The sequence below is a fragment of the Schistocerca nitens genome, chromosome 10 (genome assembly GCF_023898315.1).
Source record: "Schistocerca nitens isolate TAMUIC-IGC-003100 chromosome 10, iqSchNite1.1, whole genome shotgun sequence".
Lineage (NCBI taxonomy): Eukaryota > Metazoa > Arthropoda > Insecta > Orthoptera > Acrididae > Schistocerca > Schistocerca nitens.
Window position 1 is genome coordinate 3730535 of NC_064623.1, and position 25696 is coordinate 3756230.

General features: G+C 46.6%; 1 protein-coding gene across 1 annotated transcript in view; it reads left to right on the forward strand.

Annotated features, from left to right (window-relative positions):
- The window catches only part of LOC126209789 (UDP-glucuronosyltransferase 2C1-like), a 231659-nt gene that overhangs the window by 100176 nt on the left and 105787 nt on the right, over positions 1-25696 (forward strand). The window lies entirely within an intron of this gene.

Here is a 25696-nt window from a genome sequence, read left to right on the forward strand (position 1 = left end):
CTCTGACACCAAATGTAACAGCTATAACGGCTTCTGATACCAAATGTAACAGTTGTGTTACTAAATGTGACACTTCTGTCACTAAATGTAACTGGGTTTTCTCTTTTGATGCTGTCAATTGTCAGGATGAGCATTCTAAAGCATTCTGTCAGAGTGAAAATATTAAATAATTTAACTTTTCTCTCTTAACAACATGGGGGCAGGGTGGGTTCTTCCTTTGCTCGGGTATGAGGTCGAACGAAACATCATTTTTACATAAGATAACTTTTATTGAAGATTTGTACAACTGTATCTTACGGGATGTTCTGGTTCGGAGAGCGGCAGCTGTGTCGTTTGTGAAGTCTTCTGCTGCGGCGGCGGCGGCGGCGGCGGCGGCGGCGGCGTCTGATTACGCGTAGCGGTGTGTATCTCGTGTCGCCGTCTCGCCCAGCTGACTGGAGACACGCAGCGCGAGGTGGCCCGTTTAATTATTGCGAGCGAAATCGTGCATCGGATGATACCTTGGGTGTGGCGTCCCAGTGTTTCTCTTCTCTAAGCGGCCGCGTGTGTTCTGCGTCGGCCAGCGGAGCGGCGCGGCGGGGGAAGGCCAGTGTGGCGGACTCGAACCACGGACTCCCGCTTGCCAGTCTTCGGCTGTCAGGTCTTCATCCCAGCTCACAGGTGACTACTGATGTGAGGCCGTCTCCTTCCCGTCCTCACGAGTCACCCGGGTATGTAAAAACCAGACTTCAAATACCTTTTAACTTCTGTCTTCTGGCGCCGCGGCTGCTGCTTGCTATTCCATTACAGCGGCGGACTTGGTGCGTCTGTGCATGATGCAGTCTCTTCTTGCATGACGGTCTTCAGCACCGAAACTGACTGAAAACTTCTTCGTCTTCTTCGTCTCTTCTCTCCGTCTCCGTCTTCGTCTTCGTCTCCGTCTCCGTCTTCATCTGACTTTATCCCTCTGGCCCACTGCGTCTCGCGTATTTATTCACTTCAGTTTACTGGAGGTGAACGACTTCACGGTCATTGCCTCGTCTGTCACGTTGAAAAGCTTCTCGAAGAATCTTCTTAACGTCGGTCGTTGGCTCTTGGGATGTAGGCGAGGGCCTTTGCTCACATACGACAACTGAGAAACACGTGAGCCGGTCGGGCGATGCCCTGACGGCTGAATCGACAGCGCCCGCTTATGTGGAACTTGCTGACTTCATGGTCATTGTCTCTTCTGTTGTGCTGTTTTGCCCGCTGAATGCCAGTATGTAGCTCTCTAAACTAAACCAAGTTTTTCATTTATATTCTAATTTCTAGTTCACTTTGATTTCACTAATTTATTTACTTAAGTACCACTCAACAGTATATAAATGGTCTAGTAGGATGCGTCGGAAACTCCATAAGGCTGTAGAAGACGACGTGTTGTGTTGGTTCTGTGTGGGTTTTGGTTTCCCAGGGGTAGACGCGGAAGTGGCCCACAAAACAATCGTCCAATCTCGTTTATGTCCATCTGTTGTAGAATCATAGAACATGTTCTTAGCTCAACGTAATGAGGTGTCTCACACGAAATCATTTCGTCCTTCATCAGGTTACCCTCCATTCAGAGGCTGTTGCACAGAGGGACTGTTGCACGTGTCCTCCAGTGTTTTATAAATTTAAAAAATGTTTATAAAAATTAAAAAAAATTTACCCACCTGACGTAATTTAAATGTTTTAATAATAATAACGGACTCACTCACAAGGAGTGAACGTGGAAATTTTATTACTTGATAATAAATATGAAATAAGTCTGACGACAATGAAGAATTTTACTTATGTTGCATTTTATGTTATTAAATTTGAAGTGGTTTACTTCCATTGAGGTTTATATGTAGTCCACATAGATGGCGCCATGTAACCAGCCGATGTGCTCTCCACACAGCCCGCATTCCGCAAACATTAGTATTCAATGAACTGTGCACAAAGCGCGACCAACAGGCATTACATGCATTGACCAAAAATGATATTGGTATGGAATATATTAAACCATATGAGTTAAGCCATTAATTGCAACTTTATGACATCATCTATGTACCTGTTGTATTCTTAGCAGTGAGAATGGCTAGTTTCTAGCTGAAATCTAGATCTGCCGATAAAAATTCCAAAGGATGACTGATAGCTGAAATCTATTATTTACATTTCCTCCTTGCCAAACAGGAAAATTGGAAATTTGTGGTAAGTTCTATGGAACCAAACTGCTGAGGTCATCGGTCCCTAGGCTTACACACTACGTAATCTAACTTAAACTAACTTACGATAAGGACAACACACAGACCCATGCCAAAGGGAGGGCTGGAACCTCCGACGGGGGGAGCCGCGCGAACCGTGGTAAGGCGCCACAGACCTCGCGGCTACCCCGCGCGGCTTGCCAAACAGCACGAACTGCAAAAACATAGGTCAACTGAACTCAACTTGGGCTTTCCTCACACGAAATCGTCAAAACCGTGTACTGAGCAAATCAGGTAGATGCAGTAAGCGTTCCTGCCGGTAGCACCCCATATTTTCTTAACCAAAGCGCTACTATAGGGTGTATCAAAATTTTTGACTGAGTTGAGGATTTTTTGGTGGACAGAAAGCGGCACTTTATGTAGGATGGAGAGCCATCGACAGATGTGGGGAAGCTGCCGTGTCTTCCGGCGATCCACGCTGGCTGCCGGCCTCGTTGTCGGTGTTTTAACTTAATCACCCGACACGTAACGTTATTAGCGACACCAGTTACGGGCAAACCAGTAAACTGTTCACTAACTAACTGCACAGGTATGACAATGTGTGGGGCACTCGTGTGGAGAATACGATGTTCGGACAAGCTTTAGCGTAATAAAAATAGGTATAAACGACATCATAAGTCAATAAAACAGATACAGGTATGCGGCTTTCATGGATGATAGCAATCCTGCAGTGTTCTTATGTGAGACATCGTCTGTTGAAATCGCATGAACCATTTAGAAGTTGTTAATGCACGGGTACACTACTGGCCATTAAAATTGCTACACTAAGAAGAAATGCAGATTATAAATGGGTATTCATTGGACAAATATATTATACTAGAACTGACATGTGGTTACATTTTCACGCATTTTGGGTGGATAGATCCTGAGAAATCAGTACCCAGAACAACCACCTGTGGCCGTAATAACGGCCTTGATACGCCTGGGCGTTGAGTCAAACAGAGCTTGGATGCCGTGTACAGGTACAGCTGCCCATGCAGCTTCAACACGATACCACTCTTCATCAAGAGTAGTGACTAGGGTATTCTGACGAGCCAATTGCTCGGCCACCATTGACCAGACGTTTTCAATTGGTGATAGATCTGGAGAATGTGCTGGCCAGGGCAGCAGTCGAACATTTTCTGTATCCAGAAAGGCCCGTACAGGACCTGCAACATGCGGACGTGCATTATTCTGCTGAAATGTAGGGTTTCGCAGGGATCGAATGAAGGGTAGAGCCACGGATCGTAAAATCCACTGTTCAAAGTGCCGTCAATGCGAATAAGAGGTGACCGAGACGTGTAACCAATGGCAGCCCATACCATCACGCCGGGTGATACGCCAGTATGGCGATGACGAATACACGCTTCCAATGTGCGTTCATCGCGATGTCGCCAAACACGGATGGGACCATCATGATGCTGTAAACAGAACCTGGATTCATCCGAAAAAATGACGTTTCGCCATTCGTGCACCTAGGTTCGTCGTTGAGTACACCACCGCAGGCGCTCCTGTCTGTGATGCAGCGTCAAGGGTAACCGTAGCCACGGTCTCCGAGCTGATAGTCCATGCTGCTGCAAACGTCGTCGAACTGTTCGTGCAGTTGGTTGTTGTCTTACAAACGTCCCCATTTGTTGACTCAGGGATCCAGACGTGGCTGCACGATCCGTACAGCCATGCGGATAAGATGCCTGTCATCTCGAGTGCTAGTGATACGAGGCCGTTGGGATCCAGCACGGCGTTCCGTATTACTCTCCTGAACCCACCGATTCCATATTCTGCTAACAATCATTGGATCTCGACCAACGCGAGCAGCAATGTCGCGATACGATAAACCGCAATCGCGATAGGCTGCAATCCGACCTTTATCAAAGTCGAAAGCGTGATGGTACGCATTTCTCCTCCTTACACGAGGCATCACAACGACGTTGCACCAGGCAACGCCGGTCAACTGCTGTTTATGTACGAGAAATCGGTTGGAAACTTTCCTCATGTCAGCACGTTGTAGGTGTCGCCACCGGCGCCAATCTTGTGTGAATGCTTTGAAAAGCTAATCATGTGCATATGTCAGCATCTTCTTCCTATCGATTAAAATTCGCGTCTGTAGGACGGTATCTTCGTGGTGTAGCAATTTTAATGGCCAGTAGTGCATATAGTGATAATGTTTAGTCACTGTGGGATGTTAATTTCTGTACTTTGAAAGATATTGGAAATACTGTTGCTTGATTGGATGCACCCTGTTTTTCTGGGATCGCAAATGTATTCAGATTTGCTGTAATACTTGAGTGTAAATTATTACAGAATCTGAGAGAGCTGTAAAGGGCCGCCTTCCAGCTTTCCTGATGCTCCGCCCTTTTTTGGAGCATTGTGTCCCGCACAAAGGCCACGCGAGCGGCAGCCGTCCAGATCGCCAGCTCAGTCTGCGGTTCGCCACCGTCTGCCTCCAGCCACGGTCGCGACCAGCCCACACCGCCCACCCAGCCCGACCTGCCGCTGCGCGCCCTCAACCCTCAACCATCAGCCCTCAACCCTCAGCCGTACAACAGTTTCTCTCCCCTTCACGCCATCTCCAGGCAGCCACAGCGTTCGTCTACATATGCGTAACGTTATGCGACATTAGATTTTTCATAATCACGTGAAAAAGTTTGCGACATACAGAACACAGCAATTTGCTCTGGCTGGAGAATCGTCCACAGACAGTGCAGTAATGTCTGGCGTGTCCCAGGGGAGGAGAGTGGGAGCATTTCTATTCATCTCACGTGTTTTTGTGTCTTAGCGGTTAGTATTCCGTACAATCTCACTGTGTTCCCTGATGATGTAATCATCTACACGCAATTTCTGCCTGGTAAAGATTCTACTAATTTCCAGTTACATCTTGCCGCAACTTACTGCAGAGAAAAAAAAAACCTATGATTTTCTTATATAATATTGTAACTTCTGTAAGTACTTGCATTTTATACTGCAGTCTCTGCTGAACTAGATTACTTTACCTGAAATTATAACGCCATGTACCAGAGATGAAATTTATGTCGTTTATAGATTTTATAGAATTACGTAGTACTTACAAAATACTTTGAGTACTGTATACCTGTACTATCACTTGTACTACATAATGACCATAATTACCTGGGTAGAACCATCATACAATTACACTAACCTTCAATGTCTCTCTACGTGTGTGTGTGTGTGTGTGTGTGTGTGTGTGTGTGTGTGTGTGTGTGTAAAAGTAATAATAGTAATTATAATGATAATACAGTATTTCCATACAGTCAGTAACATTGTTATCCTAAATTTACTGTGTTCATTTACCTCTAACTATAATCCTGCCTTCGTCGAACACTTATTTAGTTTTAAAGATATGGAAATTGTTTTACCCTTTTGTCTCTAGGCACGGACTCTTATTAATATTACAATCTTAATTTATTTGTACTTTTTTATCTACAATCATAACGTCCACTATTTCTCAATCTTTCATTTGGTCTCCATGTATATAATAACGTAACTTCTGTAAGCTCACACTCTTATTTCACTCTAAACGCGGGGTTACTCGCACAGTGCTGGAAGACAGCACTTGCATCAGAATGGCGGTAACTGACTCCCATGGTAGCCGACCGCTGTGGCCGAGCGGATCTAGGCGCTTCAGTCTGGAACCGTGTGGCTGCTACGGTCGCAGGTTCGAATCCTGCCTCGGCATGGATCTGTGTGTGATGTCCTTAGGTTAGGTTTAAGTAGTTCTAAGTTCTAGGGGACTGATGACGTCAGATGATAAGTGCCATAGTGCTGAGAGCCATTTCAACCATTTGTTTGAGTGCCGCGGTACGGACTCGTGCAGAGGGGCTCAGTGCAGCGTGTAACCCGGCACGGCTTACAGCCGTCTGCGTGGGCGGCTGGCCATTGGTTCCCCGGAGCTGAAACAACGGGCACTGCAGGAGCGACCGCTGCTCGGCGACGGCCATGTTGGAACTCCTGGTTGGGCGCGAATATGATATCCACGCTGTCATTGGTGAAGCCGTAACGAGAGTGAGCAGTATGGCTAGGGAGAGGAGAAAAGGTGAAACTGTTTTATGTGCACGGCTGCGACTACAGTGCTGCACTGAGAGGCTATCGCCGACTGAGAGCTCTGGCGAGAGGATATTAAAAGGTTGAAAGAAAATGATAACGAAATGCAAAAACACGGGCGAGGTTGGCGTGGTACCTGGAAGAGAAAAGCTACCTTTGTCGGTGGAAAGTATCGACGAGGTTGCTGTTGCTGTAACTGACCACGAAGCACGTGGCCCGGCTATTTCTGGTACTCGTGCAGAGAACACTCTGTATGGTCAGAAGGACGGAAGCTTTTGCGGTATATTTTACACTGACTCGTGCAGCAAGTGAAACCTCGTGATCCGCAGCAACATTCCGATTTTGTTCTTCGGTTTTGGCCACTGGTCGAAGTTGATGGCACGTGGCCAGGCAATAGTTTATGGAGCGACGAGGCACATTTTACACTACAGGATGCAATGAATGCGCAGAACTGCCGAATTTGGGACACTGCTCAACCGAGGTTTGCGCACGAAGAGCCAATGTACTCGCCGTGTGTGACTGCGCCGTATTGATTCGAGAGCACCTCTGCTCTCGGTCCGTTCTTCTTCCAAGAATGTGTTATGTCTAGAGGTTTCTCACACGTATGGCCTGCAAGATTACCTAATCTGAACCCATGTGACTTTTGCCTCTGGCGATATCTAAAGAGAACGCGTTTACCAGGGACACGCTCGGCTCCTTCCTGATCTGAGGGCCAGTACTCAGGAACGCTTTGGTCGGATTCCATCGGAACTGCTGCGAGCAACTCTCTGTCACGACCTTTTACAGATGCTGCATCTCTCGCCGTCTCTGCTGCTCATAGTGAGCAAATCGTGTAAGCGGCCGTTAATAACAAAATGAACACTACCCCTTTCTGTCTTGTTTGATATTTTCTGCCCACGTCCCGTTCCTAATGCATTATACATGGAAACCTTTCTGTACGTCTTTCTTGCATTCACAGCGCCAAATTTTCACGTGATGGTCAAAATTAGGACTAATTTTTTAATTAACGCATTAGCATATCGAACAAGTTTCGCTGTCATACGATAATTACAGCCCACACTGGACCTCCGTAAGCAATTGCAATTTAATTACAACCAGCCGGTATAAATCAGTCCGTTCCAGGGTAACCGCGGTGTATCTACCGTGAGCTGTGTAATGACATACCGCGCGTGGAAAGTTTGGAAAATACAATACTTTGCAGTGTATTTGCAGTGTATTTAAACTTAAAGAACATTAGAAGTGAACCGTCTAAAACACTTATAAAACGCAGCAATTTGATAGACTCCACTCAAACGGTGAACAAACAGCAACGCTACAGCACTTCCGCATAAAATTCCGTAGTGCGCTACGACACGTAAAATACACTTCAATATACGACTCTCTAGGGTCATTTTCCCATTGTTTTAAAGAAGTCAGCTTTTTGTGTAGGGTCGTTTCACACATTTTCTGTGTTATCAGGTGCAACAAGTGAAAGTGATTTCGTTCAAACTTTGTCTCTCCGTCCACATAATCACTTTGTTTCATCCCTCGAATTGGTTCTTCGTTATTTACGCAAGATTAGTACTGCAGTCCAGCACACCACATCTAGAGTGGCTGTACCTTCATCCTTCTGCTGTTGCCTTTGCTTCGACGGAACGCTTGTTGCAGCGGCTGACACCAGAGTGGTCAGAATGCCGCTTTGCCAACACCGTGCCGATTGAATACGCAACAGTATTCACGTTTACAGATTTCAATAATATTTCCATTTTCTCGTCCGAATTTAATGCTGAACTGAGTAACTGACGGCGATTATGAGCCTGATATGCTCTTAAGGTGCCGTAATCCAGTCAGTGCCACAATAAGTGACACATACACACTAACAAGGGGGTACGTGAAACCCACAACCTTTGGATATAGAAAGCAATCGGATTCTCTGTTGCTGAATCCCGAAGAGTTGCACGGGGGCACAAAGAGAAATTTAAACAGACCGTCCATCAGTTCCACCGACTACACGCTACACGGTCCTACATGCAGACCTGCCAGGATTAAATTCCGCAAGAGATTCGTTACTACTGAGCCAAATGAGCCATCGAAGCCCTGCCTCGTCCCAGCGGCAGCACGTCAGTGTGGAAGACTTGGAGGACACTGAACCTCGCCAGCACGCGTGTAGCGCCAGACAAGACAAATCTGATGACGTGGGGCCTCTTCTCCAACGCAACACCTGTGGCTTGAGAGGAAAGAAGCACTGGACGTGCCTCGACGTTGGGCTGGAAAACTTCGAAAGAAACTTTCCGGACAAGAAGGAGTAACGAAAAACTAGGTTTGAACATTACGAGGGAAAATATCAAAGACAGTCTACATGCAGACGGTACTAAGATTTTTGCTCTGGGATATATGGCGCAATAGTTAAAGACCTGTAAACCCTCCGACACTTCAAAGAATCGAACTCTCATGTGTAATACACGTTCAAACGTCAGGTTTACAACTGAGTCTGTGTGTTAAGTATTTGACCTTAGGCATGTAAGCGAGAAAATGTTTACAAGACATTTGAAATTATGCTTTAAGTCTGTGGGAAGTCGCTAAGTGCCCTCAATCTCAAACACTGCATGAATGAAGTCCGGGTACACGCGAACTGTCACTTACGCTACCTCAAGAGAAACACACACATTCCACTTGTAACACTTAAACTTTTAAAAAAAAGATTATACGTCTTGATGAACAGATTATGAGTGCATTTTAAATTCGATCAACATTGAAAATCACTTTTTTGTTGTCGTTAGGTATTCAGCTTGCTACTGGTGAAGGGTTCCCGGCTACTCGTTTAGTAATACGGAAGTCGTACTGCTGTTTGTGAGGAGGGATGTGTGCCGGCTGCGCAGGCTCAGTTACAGGTGAAGTAGCAGACAAGTTCAGCCGGAATTTTCACGAAAGACCTGACGGTGTTCAGACAGCTGTGGGTGGGTTGTTTGTTGCTGTTGTAAGCAGTTTACCTTGCAGCGAAACTGCAGTACATTGTCGTACTTCCCGTGAGGTAGTATCGGTAGAGATAATTCTTCACAACCTGAATAAAATATTAATTCGATTCTTTTACCGACCTCGCAACTCATATGATACAACAGCTGAAAGGTTCAAAGAAAACTTGACTCGTACAGTTACAGTTACCAGAGACTTCAATGTAACTTCGATATGTCCGGGAAAAACCACGTTTAAATCCGGAGATACCAGCGAAACATCATCCAAAATTGTGCTGAACGCATTCTCTGAATATTATTTCGAGCAGTTATTTTATGAGCCAACTCGAATGGTAAACGGTTGTGAAAACGCACTTGATGAACAGCTGATGAAAGAATTTCAGGTAACGTTTTAGGAGCAGTAACGCACAACTCAAATGTCAATAAGAGACTTCTCGGAAATCAGAGAGAGGTCAACCAGACGAGTGTGCTGCGAACACGTCACTCCGTCGCATTCCGTCCTCTTCACATTTCGCTGCTTCTTCAGCTTCACGGTAACGACTCCCAGAATTCGTTACAGTTCTCCGAGCGTTGCCTACGGAAAGTGCGAAGAGATGCAGCATATCTACGCAAAATTTTGTTTACGGATCAAGCATCGTTTACAAACCATGGGCGAGTCAACCTTTCCATCGCCAGTTGAAAATCCACACTGACTCTCAGAAGTGGATAAAAACAACGGCCTTCACCTTGCGCATTTTTCAAGACCCACACCGTTGGTCTTTGTTTTATTCATGGGAACCCAAATACAGCCAAATATTTCGAGGCGCTGGGATATTCAGCTGCCGCAGCTGCTGGAAGACATGGGGTAGTCCGTGTGGTCCGTCCAGTTGCGCGCATGTAAAGACAGACATTCCTAAGAGAACGTTTGGAGAGCATTGGAACGGTCGTTGAGGAAAATCAAAATGGTCTGCAGATCACCAAACTTAATACTTCTATACTTTTACGTGTGGCGAAAATTAAAACAAGAGGTCTATTATGACGAATTCCCAAGGCACGGAATGCCTTATAACACGGTCCTGTGCAGCCGTTAACTCGAGATGAAATTCAACGTGCACTATTGTTTCTCCAGAACCACTTTGTAGCGTGTTATCTTGATACTACTGAAATGTGAAACACCACCTGTAATTTTTCCATAGTTTTTCTGCACGAATCAACGATCTATTGTTTTTGATCGCATGTCACTATATGTAGGGTTCATCGACGACAAAGTTTTCTCACATCTAACTGTTGATGTAAAATGTTTTGGATTTGACTCATACCAATGCTAAATGTCTCCCGGATAAATTCATAAAATGCCTGTCGACCTTGTCCAAGCATTGCTCGAAGGGCGGTAATATTTTCATCAGTAACAACAGTTCCTGGCCGCCTTCGCGAAACTCGTCACAAAAAAATCTACTTTCAATTCCCAGTACGAATTATAAATTGTCACTTTACATGGGGTTTCTTCACCAAATGCATTTCTAAACGGACCTTCACATTGTAGAGGCGTTAAAGGTGATTTAAAAGTGTAAAAAACATTGCTCGAAAACGTGAGACCTGAGTTTCTCCTGGCGTATACAACTTTCAAATAACTTCCGTGAATTCCAGCAGGATGAATGCCCGGAAGTTATTTGAAAATTTCCCGAAAATGTTCTGCAGTCGAGTTCATTTTTCGATGCACAGAAAATCTTTAAATGAAAAATAATTAACAAACTATTGCAGCACATCGAACAAACTACGCGGCAATCAGTTCGCAAAACATCAGAAAAAGTCTATCTAATAGAGTCGATAACATTTACAGCAACATCGCTTTTAACGACATATTGGCTACAACAACGAAATCTAACGATCCTGTCTCTATCCTATGTAAACGGTATGTATAAAATCGCATAGTACTTATTGCGACCTATCGTATAACACGACGTACTTTTTATTACATTTTCGGAGAAATGCCTAGGCTGTAACTTCCACTGTTCATTTTTGTTTGCTATGCGTTCACGGTTTACTAATAGCAGTGTAACGTTTATTTTCAAACTCGTATTTCTGCAAATTTTTGGTTTTAAACCAGGCGTTTTTGACTTCCCGCCAAATTCAAAATACATACGCACATCTTACATGCGAAAAATATGAAAAGATAACTGATTAACTCGAGTAGGACAACGTAGTGTAGTATGCATTAATTTATTTCATTTTAAAGAAAAAGCAAGAGGTTGAACAACGAAACAACACTGTTTTTGCTGAGATTGCAGAAAACTAGAAAGTAAATTTCAGTACGTGTTATTTTTTCAAAGTAAGGAAGAGGAATAATAAAGTATTCTCTACTGAGGTTTTGTGGTTGTGTGTGTTAGATATTTTCACTGTGTTTGGCACAGTACATCACATTTGTACAGCATTGTAAAGAGAAACGTAGGAGGAAGTGTAGGTCTCGGTGCAATTTAGGTATGGCATCCTATCTTTTCGTTTTGCAGCTGTTGATTAATTTTTGTTGCACAGTACCCCGAACGACGTTGTGTTGTTCATGACTGATATACAGTGCAGTACTTACAGTAAGTTTTAAGCATTCTCAGCTTTTATCTCATTCATTTCCGAGACCGTGTTCGACGTTAATAAACAATTTACATTGCTGCTACTTCTTTTTACGTTTTGCCGGGACTTTATTACTGTACGTGCTGAAAAAAAAGTAAAAAGTATTTCCCTTCAATTTCTCTCCACAAATACAGTATCGTAAATACTGTAGGTACACCGCATTTCTGCTACTTTTTGAACTGTTAAATCTATGGCAGCACAGTATTTGAAAATACGAAACTTTTAGCAAAAAACAGAGCAAATACTCGGTTTATGCGACCATCGGCTGTAACGAACATAAACCGTTGGTCCTTTCGACTGTATGAACTAATTACATTTGCTTTTAAAACCGTTCTAAAAAAAATTCAGTCACTCTTGCGTGAATTGACTGATTCCAATTGTGACTAACCGAGCGGGGTGGCTCAGTGGTCAGCACACAGGACTCGCATCCGGGAGGACGACGGTTCAAAACCGCGTCCGGCCATCCTGATTTAGGCTTTCCGTGATTTCCCTAAATCACTCCAGGCAAATGCCGGGATGGTTCCTTTGAAAGGGCACGGCCGACTTCCTTCCCCGTCCTTCCCTAATCCGATGAGACCGGTGACCTCGCTGTTTAGTCTCTTCCCCCAAACAACCCAACCCAACCACTCCAAATGTGACTCACTGATATAGTGTCACAGAGCACAATTTTGGGTCTTGTCGCTGGAGAGAGAACATCAATAGACAAAGGAATGCGTCAGTATCTCTAGCATAAAGCACTTCCACGGTTCACACTCCTGTTCTTCCCGTGTGTGTGTGTGTGTGTGTGTGTGTGTGTGTGTGTGTGTGTGTGTGTGGGTGGGTGGGTGGGTGGGTGGGTGGGTGGGTGGGTGGCTTTTTTGGTGGAGTCACAATATTTGCATGATTCGGGGACTTGGGTCGTCTTATAAGGACTCAGGATTTCATTTTTATATACTTCTTTTACTTTTAATTGAATACTAATTGACTCGAGGGAATTTTCTGTGTTAGCCAACCTAAAAATCGGGACCCCCAACCCAGTACAGACCGCTGCAGGGCTGGAATTTTGCTGGCGTGCCGACTCGAGGAGAGTGTTCCGTTATTTCGCTTAAAATTTTGGGAGCCTCATAAACTCGGTTTTCCAGCGCGCGAGCACCTCGCCGTGTGTCTACAAGTCCGACTGGGACGTTCCGGGAGAGCAGATTGCATTACCGCTCGCCCACAGAGGAATGTCCCCGCAATGAAATTTAAGTCACGCACGAGAGGACGACAAAGGCTGGCCTTTGTCCTTGTCTGCGCGCACACGCGCACACACACACACACACACACACACACACACACACACACACACACACACACACACACTCGTACACACGGCGACTTGAAATGGAGCGTGCAGAAGTGCCTCCGCAACATTAAGCTGCGAATTTCTCTGGGGGCGCGCTTTGGAGGCGCGTTGACGATCCCTTCGCAGTCGAGCGACACTTCCGGCGAATAATTTTGGTAAGAAAGGAAAGAGAAGCAGCGGTGTGTACGTAAAACGACTTGTTGCAGTGTAATGAAAAAAAACGTGAAATGCAGCTACCCTGTCTTTCTCAGCATTTTTTTGAACGTGAACGAGACGAGGCTGTAGAGTGCAAGAGGTCCGCCTGTCGTTAATTTTCAGCTTAATTTTTAGCATTTTTTGCGTTGCCAGAGTCAGTCTGACAGGTTTTACTCGGATCGACCGTTACGGAGTGTGGGCTTGCCTAGATTCGACTAGACACCGGCTGGTTACGGCCACCGACAGTGAGCAGATCCTACAAGACGATTAACCACGTCAGAAAGAAAAGGAAATAATTCTATATTTACAAAAGAATTTAATGTTGGTTCCGCAGATCCCAAGTGAGATGTTCATATGGTTAGGGAAAAAGTTAAAGACAAATATGGTTCAAATGGCTCTGAGCACTATGGAACTTCTGATGTCCTCAGTCCCCTAGAACATGAAACTACTTAAACCTAAGGACATCACACACATCCATGCCCGAGGCAGGATTCGAACCTGCGACCGTAGCGTAAAGACAAATAGATTCTTTTTCTTTTTTTTCATATACGCATTGATTAAGACGTTTACCATATACGTTTTAAGTTAAAACTACTGAGGAGCACAAGTTAAATGCAAATCGATTGTAGTTAAGAGTCGAAAAAGACATAAGAAGTTTCCACGGTTTCGTAACATAGACCATATACTCAGAGAAAAAGGCTGTGCTGAAATTAAATACTAGAAAACATCACACAAGCCTGATTCTTTGAACAACCAAACTGCCATGCATAAAACATCTTCAAATGCCTGATTGCTGTACAAATGAGTCAATGTGTTAGATATTTCATGTTAATCACGTGAACGAGAAAAAGCTTAGACTAAGTTGGAAACTACGCTGGAAGTTTGTTAGATGTCAGCAAGCCGTCTCGTCCTCGGATACTGCATTGCTGCCTGCAGTCGAGGTGATTTGCCCGCCACAGCAGGGTGCAACTGAGTGGGAGGACTGTCTGCTTACACCAAAAAGAAGACGAAAACGACCATCAAGTGCGAGCTCCGAAATACATACCTCGAGACCTGCGAGCATTTATTTATGTCTCGGTGTTATGAGAGGGGTGAAGCAAACGAGTGCTCTGCGGACGCTTCACTCCGTCGCAGTCCAGCCTCTTCACATTTCGCTGCATCTACAGATTCACGGCAATGCTACCCAAAATTCGTTACAGTTGTCTGTGGAAAGTACAAAGTAATGGGATACGCCTAAACAAAATTTTGTTTAAGGAAAGAGCATCTTTTACAAAACATGCGCAGATCAATGTTCGCAATACGCAGTAATCGTCAGCTGAAAATGCGTGCTGATTTAAAGAAGTTGAGAAGAACAACGCTCTTGGTCTGTCAAGTTTTGGTGCGTGTTTGGCCCCGTTTTATTGACAGGAATCTAAATGCAGTCAAGCACGTCGAGTTTCTAAGATGTTCCGCTGCCGCAGTTACTGGAAGACATCCCACTGGATGTCTCAGCAATTCCGCACATGAGACAGCGGCAGACACTCTTAAGGGAAACGTTTGGACATCATTGTAACGGCTGTCCAGGAGACGCAAAATGGTCTGCACACTCACCAGACTTAACACTTCCATACTTTTAGCTATAGCGGTGCAGTGCAGTTTCTGAAAAGCTTTCCTTACATCTGCATGCCAGCGTTTTATTTTGTATGTACTCCTACCGTGATAAACTATTTTGCCACCAAAGTAGCAAAAGTTGTCTCCATATGCACTACTGGCCATTAAAATTGCTACACCAAGAAGAAATACACATGATAAACGGTATTCATTGGACAAATATATTATACTAGAACTGACATATCATTACATTTTCACGCAATTTGGGTACATAGATCCTGAGAAATCAGTACCCAGAACAACCACCTCGGGCCGTAATAACGGCCTTGATACGCCTGGGCATTGAGTCAAACAGAGCTTGGACGATGTGTACAGGTACAGCTGCCCATGCAGCTTCAACACGATAACACAGTTCATCAAGAGTAGTGACTGGCGTATTGTGACGAGCCAGTTGCTCGCCCACCATTGACCAGACATTTTGAATTGCTGAGAGATCTGGAGAATGTGCTGGCCAGGGCAGCAGTCGAACATTTTCTGTATACGGAAAAGCCCGTACAGGACCTGCAACACGCGGTCGTGCATTATCCTGCTGAAATGTAGGGTTTCGCAGGGATCGAATGAAGGGTAGACCGACGGGTCGTAACACATCTGGAATGTAACGTCCACTGTTCAAAGTGCCGTCAATGCGAACAAGAGGTGACCGAGACGTGTAACCAATGGCACCCCATACAATCACGCCGGGTGATACGCCAATATAGCGATGACGAATACACGCTTCCAATATTCGTTCACCGCGATGTCGCCAAACACGGATGCGACCATCATTATGCTGTAAACAGAACCTGGATTCATCCGAAAAAATGACGTTTTGCCATTCGTGCACCCGGGATCGTCGTTGAGTACACGATCACAGGCGCTCCAGTCTGTGATGCAGCGTCTAGGGTAACCGCAGCCACGATCTCCGAGCTGATAGTCCGTGCTGCTGCTAACGTCGTCGAACTGTTCGTGCAGATGGTTGTTGTCTTGCAAACGCCCCCGTCTGTTGACTCAGGGATCGAGACGTGGCTGCAGGATCCGTTACAGCCATGCGGATAAGATGCCTGTCATCTCGACTGCTAGTGATACGAGGCCGTTGGGATCCAGCACGGCGTTCCGTATTACCCTCGTGAACCCACCGATTCCATATTCTGCTAACAGTCATTGGATCTCGACCAACGTGAGCAGCAATGTCACGATATGATAAACCGCAATCGCTATAGGTTACAATCCGACCATTATCAAAGTCGGAAACGTGATGGTACGCATTTCTCCTCCTTATACGAGGCATCACAACAACGTTTCACTATGCAACGCCGGTCAACTGGTGTTTGTGTATGAGAAGTCGGTTGGAAACTGTCCTCATGTCAGCACGTTGTAGGTGTCGCCACCGGCGCCAACATTGTGTGTATGCTCTGAAAAGATAACCATTTGCATATAACAGCATCTTGCACCTGTCGGTTAAATTTCGTGTCTGCAGCACGTCATCTTCGTGGTGTAGCAATTTTAATGGCCAGTAGTGTACATTACACGTTCACACATTATGCTATCCTGTTCGATCGACGATTACCGAAACGTGTGATTGTGCTAAAGGTCTGCTGGCAAAAAATATATCAGTGGAGCGAGTGGAGTCCATTAGCGACACAAACACTGTACCGTTTGAGAGTGACACTGCAAAGCCGACCTGCGCAGCCCACGCCTCGCTCTGCCGCTGACGATCTGCACTCTGGCTGGCCATTAGGCGCCGACTGGCCGCACTGCGGCCGCGGCCGTCCCAGTTTAAAACGCTGCCGGGCCACCGCGCTAAGTGGCGACGGTGTAAATCGGATCTGCCACCCGAGCTCTGGGCTTTAGTCGCACTCCGCACCGCCGTTCCGTTAAAAAACAAAGCGCGCGATACCACCTGAGTTAGACGCATCGGCCCACGCTGCCGCCACATTAGCGTCGGCCAAACACGTTCATTTCCATCTCCGATTCCGTCCTGTTTTCTCACCGTGCTGATGGCTACTCCGTTAACAGCGCCAACAAATTCGGCCATCAGTCAGCAACGCCGGTCGGCTGACGCGACAGCAGACGCCGGGCAGAGCGCTGACTGATTTACCTGCCGCACTCCGCTAGACGGACACCGGCTATAGTATCCACCCAGAGCTGTGCGGAGAGTGAAGTGAGACGAGCGTGTGGGGTTGTCGCCCGCGGGACACCGCCTGCGACGGTTGACCCATCTGGTGCGAGTCTTCCCGCTTGACGCCACTTCGGCGACTCGCTCGTCTTTCTGACGGACTTTAGATGAAATGAAGTGAGACCTGGTAGTCGATGAATGTAGGATTCGGTTACTATTGTGGACGGGGCCGTAATCAATTACTATTGGTTGGCTTTTTTTAATGACATACAATTTATTTAAAATCAACACCAAATGAAATAGTGGCAATAATTTAAGAATTGTTTCACGGCTGAAAGCCTTAATGGGCATAAATTAAGAATTGTTTAAACTTGTTGTAACTTTCAGTTGCAGTTATTACAATACAAAAGACTATTCACCAAAGATCTTAAATCTGACTGTTAAAATGCAATTACCAAATTAGGGGTTGGGTTGTTTGGGACCAGACAGCGAGGTCATCGGTTTCATCGAATTAGGGAAGGAAGTCGGCCGTGCCCTTTCAAAGGAACCATCCCGGCATTTGCCTGGAGCGATATAAGGAAATCACGGAAAACCTAAATGAGGATGGCCGGACGCGGGATTGAACCGTCGTCATCCCGAATGCGAGTCCAGTGTCTAACCACTGCACCACCTCGCTCGGTACCAAATTAGGATTTTGAGACAAGTAACAACACTCACGGCTGATGGCCCTAATAGCAAGAAATTAAGAATTTTTTCACACCTGAAGGCCTTACTGGCAATAAATTAAGAACTGATTCAAGGCTGAAGACCTCAAACGCCAAGAATGGCAACTATTAAAAAAATTAACAAGCATACCGTCAAACAGAAATGCAATAGCAAAAGTTAATTTAAAAGACAGGCAACTGATCACCAAAGAGGTGAGACAAATGATAATAAACTTGGTAGCACAACCGTTTAACTTACTGTAACGCCAAGAGTGGCCATTATATTTAAAACAATTAGAACGTACAATAAAACAGCAAAACACTCCTGGAAATGGAAAAAAGAACACATTGACACCGGTGTGTCAGACCCACCATACTTGCTCCGGACACTGCGAGAGGGCTGTACAAGCAATGATCACACGCACGGCACAGCGGACACACCAGGAACCGCGGTGTTGGCCTTCGAATGGCGCTAGCTGCGCAGCATTTGTGCACCGCCGCCGTCAGTGTCAGCCAGTTTGCCGTGGCATACGGAGCTCCATCGCAGTCTTTAACACTGGTAGCATGCCGCGACAGCGTGGACGTGAACCGTATGTGCAGTTGACGGACTTTGAGCGAGGGCGTATAGTGGGCATGCGGGAGGCCGGGTGGACGTACCGCCGAATTGCTCAACACGTGGGGCGTGAGGTCTCCACAGTACATCGATGTTGTCGCCAGTGGTCGGCGGAAGGTGCACGTGCCCGTCGACCTGGGACCGGACCGCAGCGACGCACGGATGCACGCCAAGACCGTAGGATCCTACGCAGTGCCGTAGGGGACCGCACCGCCACTTCCCAGCAAATTAGGGACACTGTTGCTCCTGGGGTATCGGCGAGGACCATTCGCAACCGTCTCCACGAAGCTGGGCTACGGTCCCGCACACCGTTAGGCCGTCTTCCGCTCACGCCCCAACATCGTGCAGCCCGCCTCCAGTGGTGTCGCGACAGGCGTGAATGGAGGGACGAATGGAGACGTGTCGTCTTCAGCGATGAGAGTCGCTTCTGCCTTGGTGCCAATGATGGTCGTATGCGTGTTTGGCGCCGTGAAGGTGAGCGCCACAATCAGGACTGCATACGAGCGAGGCACACAGGGCCAACACCCGCCATCATGGTGTGGGGAGCGATCTCCTACACTGGCCGTACACCACTGGTGATCGTCGAGGGGACACTGAATAGTGCACGGTACATCCAAACCGTCATCGAACCCATCGTTCTACCATTCCTAGACCGGCAAGGGAACTTGCTGTTCCAACAGGACAATGCACGTCCGCATGTATCCCGTGCCACCCAACGTGCTCTAGAAGGTGTAAGTCAACTACCCTGGCCAGCAAGATCTCCGGATCTGTCCCTCATTGAGCATGTTTGGAACTGGATGAAGCGTCGTCTCACGCGGTCTGCACGTCCAGCACGAACGCTGGTCCAACTGAGGCGCCAGGTGGAAATGGCATGGCAAGCCGTTCCACAGGACTACATCCAGCATCTCTACGATCGTCTCCATGGGAGAATAGCAGCCTGCATTGCTGCGAAAGGTGGATATACACTGTACTAGTGCCGACATTGTGCATGCTCTGTTGCCTGTGTCTATGTGCCTGTGGTTCTGTCAGTGTGATCATGTGATGTATCTGACCCCAGGAATGTGTCAATAAAGTTTTCCCTTCCTGGGACAATGAATTCACGGTGTTCTTATTTCAATTTCCAGGAGTGTAGATCCGCCTTCCCCAAGCACTCCACTCGCTGCTCTTCGTCTCGGCAACATTGCGACCAGCAACAGGAACTCGAGTCACTGGAGAATCGCGAGATCTCACAATGGTGGAGGTTTCACTGCTCGGATTAAAATCCACTCGACTTAAGGCTTGCTGGATCCGGTTGAGGAGTAGGCCGTGTACCGTCGCGACCACAGCCCTTTCACCCGGCAGCACACGCGTGCCGCCAGCAGTCCCGGCGTGTTCCCGCACTGCACTCCTGGCTCCTCCGGAGTCCCCAGCTGAACTGCTCACTCACACGACCCGGAAGAACAACCACGTCAACCCAAAGACAGGGGCACAGTTAATACATATCGATAGCGCCGCTGCTGCCACTAGCGGACAGGCATCACTTGCGAAACCGAGTGGCGCCAGTCAACACAAGAAGACGACAAACAACCGCAACCGTGTCAACTAAACGGTACAGTCCGGCCTCCAACAGAGGACGGAAACGTACAAACAGCACCAACGCGAGCCAGAGAACAGCTCACGAAGGGCACCAGTATCTGAGCGAAGAATGTCTGCAACCCAGATGGGAAGCGAACCCGCGACCTCGCGATTTAGCAGCGGTGCTAAATCACTAGACCACCAACTGAAAAGCACTGGCTGCACGAATTTTTGAAAAAGAGTTACACCGGGCTGCTGATGTTTCTCAGAGACGAAAGCAACATCACGTGTGCATCAATTATCGTAACGTACACCGTCTTTCACAGTTTCTGTTATAGGGGTCTCCATGTTGTAGAGGGGTCTGAGTAGATCAAGTTCTGATCAGAATGTTTTAGAGTTAATACAAACAAATGTGCTCGAGTGATAAATGGATGATTCGTTTTGTTTCCTTTTGAATTATTGTCTAATAATTCCACAGCAGAAGTGGATGAGTTAAACGTCCGAACTGAAACCATAGTAGAACGGAAACGGTACGTTTCCGGACACGGGATACTTTTCAAAATACTATGTACTCACTAACCTCCACAAATTCTAGAAGTTTGTAACGGGAAATTCAGAACATCCTGAACTGGTAAAAATGACTCTTCCACTACTCTGCCTGTTATTTGTTATGTACATCAGTAGCTCTCGAAAGAAAGTTTCACCCAATAATGTCAGTTTTCCAGAACAAGTGCGAAAAACTCCCTTTATGAATGAATGCGGAATTTGCCTTAGACAGTGTTCAACTAACCGAGGACACCAGGAGGTCCTGAAGAAGATCGCAGTACCGAGGTCGAAACCGCGGCTGTGTAAGAAGAAACCGAAGAGGATCATGACGGGTCAGATCAGATCAGAAGGAGTTCTTCTTTATCAATCGGCTTAATTTTCGGCGTCTTTCTGCAACACATCTCGAAGCCTTCGATTCTCTTGTGTACCGGTTTACGCACAGTCCGCGATTCACCTTCGTTCTGTGCTGTACTGCAGACGTACGTTCTCAGCAATTTCTTCCTCGCCTGAAGTCCTACGTCATGTTGAGGTAGACGTATTCCAGCGAGCGGTGGCCCGTCTGACTGAGCTGCTCTCCTCCCGCCCTCCACTCTTCGCCCCCCACCCCACCCGCCACTCTGCCTCCTCGGCAGCAGAGTTTCTCCGCTTCGTCTGCTGCGCTACCTCTAGTTTCGGTGTCGGAACTGTCGGTAATCTCACTTCGGCATGGACCCTGGGACAGGTATTCAGCGGGCGTGGACGGCGCGCCGACACATTCCGCGGCGCCGACCGCCCGCTGCTGACTGCTGACTGCTGACACGCCCCCGCAGCTGCAGATGGCCGCCGAAGGTTAATTACCGGCGCTCCGCCGTTCGTGACCCGCGTCCCCGATGTCCCCCGCCACGCAGTAGCCTCGCGGCGTGCGAGCAGTCAGCGACACACACACACACACACACACACTCAAAATATGTTTTCCTTTGCTCCTGCGACGCACAAAATCACAGCAAACATTCAGAATTAGCGCTACGATGGACAACACACGCAACACGATGAACAAGTCGGCTGCGACGGTAAATAAACATTATGCCATGTGCTCTGACATAAGTTTTCCCAAAATTTCGTTCTATGTAGGAGAGCTTGCACTACTAGGTGAGATTTAAGTCAAAAAAAAAGTATATCTAATTACAGCCCACAAAAATAACTCAGCAGAGATGCGCAATGCGACAAACACAGTAAGCACGGTACTACTCAATATTGCTTTGCCAAACTAAAGCACGAGCTAGCTGAAGTGACACGACGCAGTACAGAACATAACCACCGCGTGGGTCCGACTTCAGCGTGCAGTAACCACTCACAGACGACACCGGCAGTGTCAGGTGGACGCATAAAACAGTGCAGCCGTTGTCGTTGTGCTCAAACGGAGAGATTTGTCTTACGTCCAAAAGGCGGCAATGATTCGCTTCGTGGCTAAGTGCGGAGGCGTTTCCGAAGCGGCTAAGCTTGTAAAATGTAAGCAAGCTTGCCACCGGCACGGCGACTGCGAGGCGGGAGGGCAGCCTCTTCGCACGACGACCAGCGCGTCGTGTTCCCCTGACACTCGAACGCCGCGTCACCGTTTACGTGGAGACGAGGGCATAGGGTCTGGACCGACGATGCGTGGGGTTGCGTGCTGTAGAGGGATGAAACCAGTTTCCGTTGCGGCGGCGCGGTTCTTTCCGTCCCTTTACGATGGACCTGCACCTACCTGTGAACATTGTCTCAGCAGGTCATCAGTAGGAAAGCCGAGTGAAACCTACTGTACTTCGACGTGAACCAGGCTGCAATTAAAGTCGCTAATCTACGTTTCGGGAGAAACACGAAATGAAAGTTTGGAAATTTTGTCCTCGATTAATATATTCTCAAACTTAGGTGAACAAGTATCACTGCCAAGCCCGTGCTAGACTTAACACAGTCACTCACAATCTCTTTCACTCACGTTAGCAAGTTTATGGTGTTCCATTTCCCGAAAACGTAATAGCTACAAAAATACTGATTGTTTTTGATTGAAAATGCTCGCCAAATATTAAGTCTGTCGGTACCTAATGCAGTCACAGTTTTTTAGCCACCGAACTGCTCAATACGCCACGCGGAATTTATGTCTTTTCTCGTCACAAAATTCACTTAAAAATTCCGAAATTTCTACACTCACATCGGAATAATTATGCCGTCACTTTCCAACACTTTGGATGTATGAAACACTGCTAGGTCCGGCAACTTATCATTTCCATCGGAACTACTACTGCACACGTCCGATCTCTTTCATGGCTAGGCTTCGACCCTTCTCTAGAATACTCTAGCTCTTCTCTACCAGCAGAGAAAAGCGAGCTAACAATATTGCTTTACCATTGGTCAGGTTACTTAACAGCCAATAGCAAAAGAACATTCTCCCACGTCAGTCCGCGCTTTTCATCTATAACCAATCGCAAAATAGTAAACCTCTATTTACTAGACTGCGCAACACAGGGCTTAAGTAATCACATTTTTCAGTAATTACTTCCTTGTACATACGCTCTGCACTATACACACACAGAGTTATAAAAGAGAAAAGTTACACGCGACAGGAAAAAATCTTGCAACGTCACGGGGAAACAATGACAGTACTCGGCATATTTCCTAGAACAGTTCGTCACTGCAGTTCGCCCACAGATGTTCCGTGTTGACCAACGTCAGTACTCGAAACTTGCCGGCAGACAAAAACTGTGTGTGGCTCCGGGTCTCGAATCTGGAACCTCAGTCGCGCAGCCTATGCGGAGGACTTCCGTCAAGTGTGATGAGTAGGACAGGGGGAGGGGTGGGGGTACAATGTGAACAGCCCGCGAACACTGACGTCGACGCCGCGGACCCAGTGATGTGTCAGGAGGTACCAGCCGAGGCGCCAACCAGGGTTCCATAAAGAGCGTGAGATCGCTCCTGTGAACCCAGCTACCGATGATGAGTCTAAGCAGCAGCAACGCTAACTAATTTGATGCAGAGGATATCAAACTGGACCCAAGTAACTCGGTTATGGTATCGCTACCAGCATCTACAGAATTTGAAACACGAACAGCTGCTATCATGAGTTTCTTAGAAGTAGATACCTTAGGGGTTGCGAAGCAACTCAAATCGCTTGATACGGGCAAGTCTTCAGGTCCAGATTATATACCGATTAGGTTCCTTTCAGATTACGCCGATACAATAGCTCCCTACTTAGCACTCATATACAACCGCTCGCCCACCGATAGATCTGTACCTACAGATTGGAAAATTGCGCAGGTCGCACCAGTGTTTAAGAAGGGTAGTAGGAGTAATCCATCGAACTACAGACCTATGTCACTGACGTCGGTTTGCAGTAGGGTTTTGGAGCATATACTGTATTCAAACATTATGATTCACCTCGAAGGGAACGATCTATTGATACGTAATCAGCATGGTTTCAGAAAACATCGTTCTTGTGCAACGCAGCTAGCTCTTTATTCGTACGAAGTAATGGCCGCTATCGACAGGGGATCTCAAGTTGATTCCGTATTTCTAGATTTCCAGAAAGCTTTTGACACTGTTCCTCACAAGCGACTTCTAATCAAGCTGCGGGCCTATGGGGTATCGTCTCAGTTGTGCGACTGGATTCGTGATTTCCTGTCAGGAAGGTCGCAGTTCGTAGTAATAGACGGCAAATCATCGAGTAAAACTGAAGTGATATCAGGTGTTCCCCAGGGAAGCGTCCTGGGACCTCTGTTGGGACCTCTGCGGGAAAAACGAACACCTAAACCTTTCTGTTCGAGCTATGATTTCTCTTATTTTATTTTGATGATCATTCCTGCCTATGTAGGTTGGGCTCAACAAAATATTTTCGCATTCTGAAGAGAAAGTTGGTGACTGTAATTTCGTAAATAGATCTCGCCGCGACGAAAAACGTCTTTGCTGTAATGACTTCCATCCCAACTCGCGTATTATATCTGCCACACTCTCTCCCCTATTACGTGATAATAAAAAACGAGCTGCCCTTTTTTGCACCCTTTCAATGTCCTCCGTCAGTCCCACCTGGTAAGGATCCCACACCGCGCAGCAATATTCTAACAAACGAGTGTAGTGTAAGCTGTCTCTTTAGTCGACTTGTTGCATCTTCTAAGTGTCCTGCCAATGAAACGCAACCTTTGGCTCGCCTTCCCCACAATATTATCTAACACCCAGGTACTTAGTTGAATTGAGAGCCTTGAGAATTGTACTATTTATCGAGTAATCGAATTCCAACGGATTTCTTTTGGAACTCGTGTGGATCGCCTCACACTTTTCGTTATTTAGCGTCAACTGCCACCTGCCACACCATACTGCAATCTTTTCAAAATCGCTTTGCAACTGATACTGGTCTTCGGATGACCTTACTAGACGGTAAACTACAGCATCATCTGCGAACAACCTAAGAGAACTGCTCAGATTGTCACTCAGGTCATTTATATAGATTAGGAACAGCAGGGGTCCCAGGACGCTTCCCTGGGGAACACCTGATATCACTTCAGTTTTACTCGATGATTTGCCGTCTATTACTACGAACTGCGACCTTCCTGACAGGAAATCACGAATCCAGTCGCACAACTGAGACGATACCCCATAGGCCCGCAGCTTGATTAGAAGTCGCTTGTGAGGAACAGTGTCAAAAGCTTTCTGGAAATCTAGAAATACGGAATCAACTTGAGATCCCCTGTCGATAGCGGCCATTACTTCGTACGAATAAAGAGCTAGCTGCGTTGCACAAGAACGATGTTTTCTGAAACCATGCTGATTACGTATCAATAGATCGTTCCCTTCGAGGTGAATCATAATGTTTGAATACAGTATATGCTCCAAAACCCTACTGCAAACCGACGTCAGTGACATAGGTCTGTAGTTCGATGGATTACTCCTACTACCCTTCTTAAACACTGGTGCGACCTGCGCAATTTTCCAATCTGTAGGTACAGATCTATCGGTGGGCGAGCGGTTGTATATGAGTGCTAAGTAGGGAGCTATTGTATCGGCGTAATCTGAAAGGAACCTAATCGGTATACAATCTGGACCTGAAGACTTGCCCGTATCAAGCGATTTGAGTTGCTTCGCAACCCCTAAGGTATCTACTTCTAAGAAACTCATGATAGCAGCTGTTCGTGTTTCAAATTCTGTAGATGCTGGTAGCGATACCATAACCGAGTTA